The sequence below is a fragment of the Bos taurus genome, chromosome 14 (genome assembly GCF_002263795.3).
Source record: "Bos taurus isolate L1 Dominette 01449 registration number 42190680 breed Hereford chromosome 14, ARS-UCD2.0, whole genome shotgun sequence".
Taxonomy (NCBI): domain Eukaryota; kingdom Metazoa; phylum Chordata; class Mammalia; order Artiodactyla; family Bovidae; genus Bos; species Bos taurus.
The window spans coordinates 76,478,277-76,488,298 of record NC_037341.1 but is presented as its reverse complement, the minus strand read 5'-3'; the positions used below and the strand labels follow the sequence as shown (position 1 = coordinate 76,488,298).

Below are 10,022 nucleotides of genomic sequence, written 5' to 3'. Positions count from 1 at the left end.
GGAAAATTATTTCCAAAGAATTCTATTACTTGCAAGCTATCACTCAAGGAAGAAAATAAAATAGACACATACTTGCAATATCTCATGAAATTTTTCTCCCATTACCTTTTACATGAAGTTACAAAATAACATGCCTTTCCAAAATGAAGAATCAGCTGAAAAATAGAAATACAATAGACAAAAGAAACAAGTGGAGGTAAAGAGAATTCCCCAGAACATTGACAAAGGAAATCTCGGCTGAATCACGTTAGAGACTGTTTTAGAAAAGTGCAGAGGACTATATGTAGAGCTGTCTTACCCTCCAGAGTGAACAGGTAACCACAGGGAGTCCCTGGAACCATCATCTCTTTTGGTGAGTCTGCAGTGATAGAAAGATGGTGCCATGTAGAAATATCCATCTACTCTTCAGGGTTCATGAAAGCCTCGTGTCTCTCTTTTACTTTTTTGGGGGGCGGGCAGGGAATTCATATTTATTTTTACTCAACTAAACAAAAGCTTATCACTGTAAGGAAAGAAAAGGAAAATATGCTAGAATAAGAATTTTCCTATAAATACGTATGTGATTGCAAATATGTATAAACTTGCATTCAGTTCAGTTCAGTTCAGTTGCTCAGTCACGTCCGACTCTTTGCGACCCCATGAATCGCAGCACGCCAGGCCTCCCTGTCCATCACCAACTCCCGGACTTCACTCAAACTCACGTCCATCGAGTCAGTGATGCCATCCAGCCATCTCATCCTCTGTCGTCCCCTTCTCCTCCTGCCCCCAACCCCTTCCAGCATCAGAGTCTTTTCCAATGAGTCAACTCTTTGCATTAGGTGGCCAAAGTACTGGAGTTTCAGCTTTAGCATCATTCCTTCCAAAGAAATCCCAGGGCTGATCTCCTTCAGAATGGACTGGTTAGATCTCCTTGCAGTCCAAGGGACTCTCAAGAGTCTTCTCCAACACCACAGTTCAAAAGCATCAATTCTTTGGCTCTCAGCTTTCTTCATAGTCCAACTCTCACATCCGTACATGACCACTGGATTAACTTGGATAACACTTGCATTAGTTATTTTAAACTGTAAAACATAAAAATTATTTCCACTGAAGTTAAGATCAGAGCAAGGATGCATATATCATTACAGTTTTCAACCTTGTTCTGGAGGTGTTGGTCATCACCACAAGGCAAAACATATAAATGATATCTAAAAACTAAAGTGGAAGAAACAGTATTTTTTCTCTGAAGATGACAATTATCTTCCTAGCAAATGAGAAATAGTCTTCTAAAAAATTATTGGAATAATGAGAGTTCAGTTAAGTAGCCAAATACAAGATCATCCACAATAAAAATGGCTTTCCTAAATACCAACAATCATCAGTTGGAAAAAAATAATGAGGGATTAAAGTATCCCAAACATAATTGCTGTCAAAAAAAAATAAAGAAAATATGGAATATATAGGAATGAACAAAAATTTGCAAGATCTTTGTTAAGAAAATTATAAAACTTCTTTGAAGACATAAAGATAACCTAATAAATAGCAAAATAATCATCTTGAAAAGAAAGACTCAGTATTGGAAAATATGAGTTCTTCTGGAAGTAACCAGTACAACCAAGTAATGAAAATAAAAATTCAAATAGAATTTGCCATGGCATATGAAAAGGCAGTAATAACTAATACTCATTTTTTATAAGATGAGGAAAATTGACATACACTACCAGATAACTAAATAGGACTTTTCTTTAAGAGCATTAAAAACTGTGTACATTCCCTAGGGCTGCCATAGAGTACCAGAAACTGGGTGACATGAAAAAAAACAGAAATTTACTCTCCCACAGTTGTGTGGGAAGTCCATTTGCCTTCTCTGAAGGGTCAAGCTTCTGGACACTCATGGCATTTTCCCCAACTTGCAGATCAGTTCAGTTCAGTCGCTCAGTCGTGTCTGACTCTTTGTGACCCCATGGACTACACCACACCAGGCTTCCCTGTCCATCACCAGCTCCAGCAGTTTACTTAAACTCATGTCCATCGTGTCGGTGATGTCATTCAACCATCTCATCCTCTGTCGCCCCCTTCTCTTCCTGCCTTCAATCTTTCCCAACATCAGGGTCTTTTCAAATGAGTCAGTTCTTCACATCAGGTGGCCAAAGTATTGGAGTTTCAGCTTCATCATCAGTCCTTCCAATGAATATTTAGGACTGATTTCCTTTAGGATGGACTGGTTGGATCTCCTTGCCGATACATTACTCCAAACACTGACTCAGAAGTCCATGGTATTCTTGGTGTCCCATCACACATCTTCCCTCTGCATGGCTCTGCTCATCTGCTTTCAAAGATATCATCTTGTTGAATTAAGTGCCCATCCTATATGCAGTATGACCTCTTCTTAACTAACTACATCTGTAAAAGCATGGTTTCCAAATAGATTCACATTCTGAGGTTCAGGTAAGGACATAAATTTTGGGAGACAATATTCAACCCAATAGGATAACTAAAACATTGCTATTTTTAGGAAACTGCATACTAATACAAAATAGATTAATAGAACAAAATAAATAATTCAGAAATAGACCCATATATATTTTAAAATTAAAGACTATCAAAAGAAAACAGATTGGTAATTGGCTATTCATTTCAGAAAAAAAGAAGGTACATTTAGAAGATTTCTTTCAAATATACATAGAAACAAGTTTTATATAAACCAAAGAGCTAGATTTTAAAAACAAAACCATAAAATATTAGGAAGTTAATGTAAGCAATTCATATAAAGAAAAGTCTAGGGAGAAAAGTCAGTCACTTTTGTGATGTCTTTAAGAGACAGATACAAATCTATAGCCCCAGAGTATAACATAGTAAGTTACAATTTATGAAACCCTTTAATTAGAGGGTCACTCATTTGGGGCTCAAATCATTAAGAAAACTCCTTTTAATGGGTAAAATACCCTTGAGAAAGATAACCTATCATTTCACAGCCTGTTATCAATTATCCAAAAACTGAGAGCGGGAAGAAGAGCATGCATGTGGGTATTGGAGACAAATTTCAACTACTTCTGCTATGGTTACCCTTGCCTTCCTTGTTTTTAATGTAATATTTATTTATTTATTTGGCTGTGCTGGGTCTTAGTTGCAGCATACGGGATCTAATTCCCTAACCCAGGCCCTCTGCACTGGGAGCACAGAGTCTTAGCCCTTGGGCCACCAGGGAAGTCCCCTGCCTTCCATTTTGATGCAAATGAATATCAAATAATAATATAAGTAATAATAACCATGGCTTTGTACTGTTTGCATGCCTTAGCTCATTTAATACATCCCACATTCTTAGGAGGTAAGCATTATTTATTCCAATTTTAGGTCTGAAAACACTGAGGATCAGCGGTTAAAAAAAAGAAGATTGTCTTTCCCTGTGTACCCTCCCTATATACTCTGGAGGCCCCCAGCTGGCAGGGATCTTACTGTGGTTTTGGAGCACCTGACTGTCCAGGTACACTAAACTCTGCCTGAATGCAGAAGCCAAGTCTTATTCCTTTCTACACCCAGAATACCTAGCTAGATACTCAAATCCTAGTGGCTACTCAATAACTGATACAATTAGGGGATGGCTAGATGGGCTTCCCTGGTGGCTCAGCTGGTAAAGAATCTGCCTGCAATGTGGGAGACCTGGGTTCAATCCCTGGGTTGGGAAGATGCCCTGAAGAAGGGAAAGGCTCCCACTTCAGTATTATTTCATGGAGAATTCCATGGACCGTATAGTCCCTGGGGTCGCGAGGAGTCGGACACAACTGAACGACTTTCATTACATTATTAGATGGAAGCAGAAGAACTGAAAAGAAAGGCTGGTTGCAAGTCAGCCAAAGTTGATGGTGATTAAAATGCAGCTTCATCCGAGTGTTCATTCTTATATTTTGTACTTAGTGAGAGACAAACATCCCGAAGAAACTGCCCAGATTTGAAGCTTGTTTCCACTTCATGCTGTGTGACCTTGGGCAAGTGACTCAACTTGTATAAACCTGTTTCCTTTTCTGTAAAATGGAGATAACAGTAGTATCTGCCTTCTGTATTACCGAGAGGGCTAAATAAGTAAAGCTTTTAGCATGCTGAGCCTACCAAGCCTATTTTACTGTTCTGGTAATTACAGCATCAGGCCAGCTTTCTCCAATAGTATCCTTACGTGGTCAAGTTGTTGCCTCTTTCCTTTTCTGTAACTAAAGGGCGCTCCCGTGAAACCCTTCTTCATCCATACTGAAAGTCAGTTTAAATTCAAGTGAAGATGAAACGATGGAATCTGTTGGTGATCGAGTTAAGCTGACGTTTCAGAATAGCAGATGCTGTAACTTGTGACCCCACAGCAGCACTTGCCTGTTCTTATTTCCCACCTGCTAAATCTGAGCCTCACTGTGGAAGATGCTGGAATGCAGCAGTAGCTTTGTAAGTAAACAAAGGAACCTCTGCTGAACAGACTCGACGATGTCAGACTTGACAGAAACTTTAGTAAGGAATAAACAAAAATCACCTGTAGATCAGTATTAACTGTTTACTTTCTGTTATATATTGTAATGTAGATCCTGCCTTTTCTCTCATTGCTAAATCGCTTCAGTCGTGTCCGACTCTTTGTGACCCCAGGGACTGCAGCGCACCAGGCGCCTCTGTCAACAGGATTCTCCAGGCAAGAACACTGCAGTGGGTTGCCATGCCCTCCTCCAGGAGATCTTCCCAACCCAGGGTTCGAACTCACCTCTCTAAGTCTCCTGCGTTGGCAGGCGGGTTCTCTGCCATTAGCACACTTGGGAAGCTCTCAGATGGCACTAGATACAATTAAATCCTCTCATTATTGTCTTTTTACTTTAAGCATTCTTCAAAAATACGATCTTTGGAAAAGCTCAGGGTGGTCTATTATATGACTTGCTAGAAATTATTTATCTATTTCAAATTTATTGACTATTTTGGTGATCTTTAATTTTTTGCTCTCTTAGATAATGTTATGATGGTTGTCCCTGTACATACAGTTTTTGTGTGTAGTTCTGATTTTTTTCTTAATTTAAGTTCATAATACAATAAAAATAGATATTTGCAATAAAAATATTATTTCAGAATTTAAACAAGATCTGAGGAAATGTCTAAAAGAATATGTCAAAATATTTCATGAGTCTTCCAAACATACCAAAATTACTATCAGGTCAGATCAGTTGCTCAGTTGTGTCCGACTCTTTGTGACCCCATGAATCGCGGCACGCCAGGCCTCCCTGTCCATCACCAACTCCCGGACTTCACTCAAACTCACGTCCATCGAGTCGGTGATGCCATCCGGCCATCTCATCCTCTGTCGTCCCCTTCTCTTCCTGCCCCCAATCCCTCCCAGCATCAGAGTCTTTTCCAATGAGTCAACTCTTCGCATGAGGTGGCCAAAGTACTGGAGTTTCAGCTTTAGCATCATTCCTTCCAAAGAAATCCCAGGGCTGATCTCCTTTAGAATGGACTGGTTGGATCTCCTTGCAGTCCAAGGGACTCTCAAGAGTCTTCTCCAACACCACAGTTCAAAAGCATCAATTCTTTGGCGCTCAGCCTTCTTCACAGTCCAACTTTCACATCCATACATGACCACAGGAAAAACCATAGCCTTGACTAGACGAACCTTTGTTGGCAAAGTAATGCCTCTGCTTTTGAATATGCTATCTCGGTTGGTCATAACTTTCCTTCCAAGGAGTAAGCGTCTTTTAATTTCATGGCTGCAGTCACCATATACCACCCACAAAAATGTTGCAACTATTATGACAGCTGAGAAGAGATATTCATTATTTTTCACAATCTTTATGACTGGCCATAACAGATGTCAGCTTCAGTGAAGCATTACAGCTAGCCAGGTGACCAACAGCCCTCACCACATCTATAGCTAGCTTTGTTAATTTATTTTCTACATAATCAAAGTAGAGGGCTTCCCTGGTGGCTCAGATGGTAAAGAATCCACCTGCAATGCAAGAGACCTGGATTTGATCCCTGGGTCGGGAAGATCCCCTGGAGAAAGGAATGGCAACCCACTCCAGCATTCTTGCCTGGAGAAGTCCATGGACAGAGGAGCCTGGCAGGCTACGGTCCATGGTGTTGCAAAGAGTCGGACATGACTGAGGAACTAACCCACTACTTGGTTTTATCCAATTCAGCAGTCAGGTTGTTCTTACAAATTCTCAGAATCTTGATTATTTCTAGCATACAGCTTCCAAAGACAGCTAGACCACTGTGAATCAACACTGATATCATGCATATGGCAACTTCCTACATGGCAGGAACTCAAGACCTCAGGCGGAGTGTGTTACGACTTTTATATTAAACCTCCCCCAGGTTTATTCCCAGTGCCCCGAGGATTTGCCAAAGCAGTAATAACCACTCAAAAGAGATTAGTCCCAATGGTACTGGTGGATAGCTTATCACAGAAGGTGGTTACTCAAAGTCTAATGCTGTTTTGAGGAAATTGCTAGTCTCTCATATTTCCTGTTCCTCAAATTTCCTTTTATTCCTTGAATCTTTTGCTCATTTTTAAGTATATGCTTTATTTCCTTAAGATTTTCTTATTTCACTTTTTATTCTACAATTAGGGATCTCAAATAGTTATCTTTTAGTCAAATTTGCAATATGTTCAGAGCCCTTTGCCACCATATATTTTAGTTATTTATGATAAATAATTAAATTATATTACATATTAATATTTATCATATTAACTATATACATTAGCATCTATTCTTTTAATTGCTACTGTCCTACATTTCAAGTTTATCATTCTTTACATCATCTAGAAGAATATTTGGAAAATTCACATTGTCAAAGTTTTAGTAGATATAAGCTCTGATCACACAGCATCACTCTGGTGAGATGAGATCATGAAAGGAATGCTAACATTGAATCAGTCTGCATCATATGCCAGCTTATATATACTTTTCCATATTAGCAAAAAACGTATTACCATGATTAAATGTGAAACTCTCTTCTTAACCAAACCATACTCTTTATCCCCTCTGTCATCTTCAAAGATTACAATAGATTCTCTATAAAATAATGAAAAGCAAACAACAGTTCCAACTGGTAAAGGGATACTTACATATGCTGTCTTTGTTGTTATTTATTGTCTTAGCAATTTATGTACAAATCTGAAGAGGGAATTTCCTTGGATGTCAGAACAGTCAGGTAGGAAATGTTAACCAGTAAATAAACAAGAGTTACCAGCGGGAATGCAGGAAATATGTCCTTTAGAATTGTCTTTCTGGGTTTCTTGAGCTCCCCTGAATAGACGTAAAAGAGCAAAATCACAACAGGTAAATCTTACATCTTAAATTTATGTTTAAAATTGTTCAAGTGTTGGGCTGCATTCTTCCTATTCACCCTGGCCACACACACACACACACACTAATATGCACAAACACCCACAATAGTAACTGCTACACACTCCCACTCCCTTCAAAGCTTGCTGCTGAGTGAACAAAGGTGAGGAATGCAGACATTTCCCCCATACATGGTAAAATTTCTGAATTAAAGGCACAAGAATGAAAATGGAAGCTGAGCCCATATGACCCTGTGGGTTCAGAGTCCGCCTGTGTCTTCAGGCTTCTCTGCTGGGTACTGGGCGCTGAGTTTGAGTAGTGGGAATACAATGGTAAGCAAAAACAAACAGGAAGCTCAACCTCTCCTGGTTCCTGTTCCTCATTTTTTCCCAAATTTCCTTTTATTCCTTGGATGTCACTCATTTTAAAACATATGTTCAATACCTTAAGATTATGAGAAGAGGAGCTATGATTAACTCGATAATCACATGAAGAAAAGTTAAAACAGTGACTGTGATAAGGGTCCGTGTAAAAGAGAAAGGGCTGTGAAAACACATGATAACTGATGGTCCCTTTTGCTATTTGCGTCACAGGCACACCAGCTTTCTTTCAGTTCCTCAGAAATGTTCTCCCTGTTGCCCTCAGCCCATTCTCTCATTGCCTTTTCTGGTTGCCTAATTGACATTAACCCTTCCTCCAGCAATCACAGTTTCTTCGGGGAAAACAGGAGCTGACACCCTCCTTGTTGTTGTTCAGTCTCTCAGTCATGTCTAACTCTGAGACCCCATGGACTGCAGCACCCCAGGCTTCCCTGTCCTTCACTGTCTTTGGAGTTTGCTCAAACTCATGTCCATTGAGTCTCATTCTCTGTTGCCTCATTCTCTTCCTGCCCTCAGTCTTTCCCAGCATCAGACTCTCTTCCAATGAGTCGGCTCCTCACATCAGGTGGCCAAAGTATTGGAGCTTCAGCTTCAGCATCAGTCCTTCCAATGAATATTCAGGGTTGATTTCCTTTAGGATTGACTGGTTTGATCTCCTTGCAGTCCAAGGGACTCTCAAGAGTCTCCTCCAGCCCCACATTCAAAGAAACCAATTCTTCAGCCCTCAGCCTTCATTATGGTTCAACCCTCACCACATCCATCCATGACAACTGGAAAACCCATAGCTTTGACTAGACAGACCTTTGTCAGAAAGTGATGTCTCTGCTTTTTAAAACACTGTCTAGGTTTGTCATGGCTTTTCTTCCAAGGAGCAAGCGTCTCTTAATTTCATGTCTGCAGTCACCATCTGCAGTGCTTTTGGAGCCCAAGAAAAGAAAGTCTGTCACTGTTTCAATTTTTTCTCTATTTGCCATGATGCCATGATCTTAGTTTTCCAAAGGCTGAGTTTTAAAAAAGCCAGCTTTTCACTCTCCTCTTTCACCTTCATCAGTAGGTTCTTTGGTTCCTCTTTGGTTTCTGCCGTTAGGGTGGTACCATCTGCATATCCGAGGTTACTGATACTTCTGGCAGTCTTGATTCCAGCTTGTGCTTCATCGGGCCCAGGATTTTGCATGATGTACTCTGCATATAAGTTAAATAAGCAGGGTGACAATAAACAGCCTTGATGTACTCCTTTTCCAATTTTGTCCAATTTTGTCCATTGTTCCATGTCCAGTTCTAACTGTTGCTTCTTAAACTGTGTCTCAGGAGGCAGGTAGAGTGATCTGGTATTCCCATCTCTTTAAGGATTTTCCACAGTTTGTTGTGATCCACACAAAGACTTTAGCAGAGTCAATGAAGCAGAAGTAGGTTTTTTTTTTTCTGGAATTCTTTTGCTTTTTCTCTGATCCAGTGGATGATTCTTCTGCCTTTTCTAAATCTAGGTTGTACATCTGGAAGTTCTCAGTTCACACACTGTTGAAACCTACCTCAAAGTGAACCTACTTTGAGCATTACTTTGCTAGCATGTGAAATGATGCAATTGTGTGGTAGTTTGAACATTCTTTGGCATTGCCATTCTTTGGGATTGGAATGAAAACTGACCTTTTCCAGTCCTGTTGCCACTGCTGAGTTTTCCAAATTTGCTGGTATATTGAGTGCAGCACTTTAACAACATCATTTTTTAGGATTTGAAATAGCTCAGCTGGAATTCCATCACCTCTGCTAGCTTTGTTCGTAGTAATGCTTCCTAAGCCCCACTTGACTTCACACTGCAAGATGTCCGGCTCTAGGTGAGTGACCACACCATCACAGTTATCTGGGTCATTAAGATGTTTTTTGTACAGTTCTTCTGTGTATTCTTGCCACCTCTTCTTGATTTCTTCTGCTTCTGTTAGGTCTTTACCATTTCTGTCCTTTATTGTGCCTATTTCATATGCATGAGTTCCTTTTGTATCTCTAATTTTCTTGAAGAGATCTCTAGTCTTTCCCATTCTATTATTTTCGTCTATTTCTTTGCACTGATCACCTAATAAGGCTTTCTTACCTCTCCTTGCTATTCTTTGGAACTCTGCATTCACATGGGTATATCTTTCCTTTTCTCTGTTGCCTCTTGTTTCTCTTTTCTCAGCTATTTGTAAGGCCTCCTCAGACAGCCATTTTGCCTTCTTGCATTTCTTCTTCTTGGGGATGGTTTTGGTCACAGCTTCCTGTACAATGCCACGAACCTCCGTCCATAGTTCGTCAGGCACTCTGTCTATCAAAACTCTCCTAGGCCAACAAAATTGTCCTGTTATACATTCTCATAGCATCT

At 40.0% G+C, this 10,022-nt stretch overlaps 1 long non-coding RNA gene across 5 annotated transcripts in view; it reads right to left on the bottom strand.

Moving 5' to 3' along the window:
• LOC112449549 (uncharacterized) overlaps positions 1-10,022 on the bottom strand; it is a 62,526-nt gene that overhangs the window by 19,872 nt on the left and 32,632 nt on the right. For 3 of the 5 annotated variants that reach the window (XR_003038126.2, XR_009490551.1, XR_009490552.1), the window contains 2 exons: positions 9,756-10,020; positions 299-7,250 (listed from right to left, as the gene is read on the bottom strand). This is a non-coding gene — a long non-coding RNA (uncharacterized lncRNA). The remainder of the gene's footprint in view (positions 1-298; positions 7,251-9,755; positions 10,021-10,022) is intronic. The other 2 variants (XR_003038129.2, XR_009490550.1) reach the window with 2 other exon arrangements.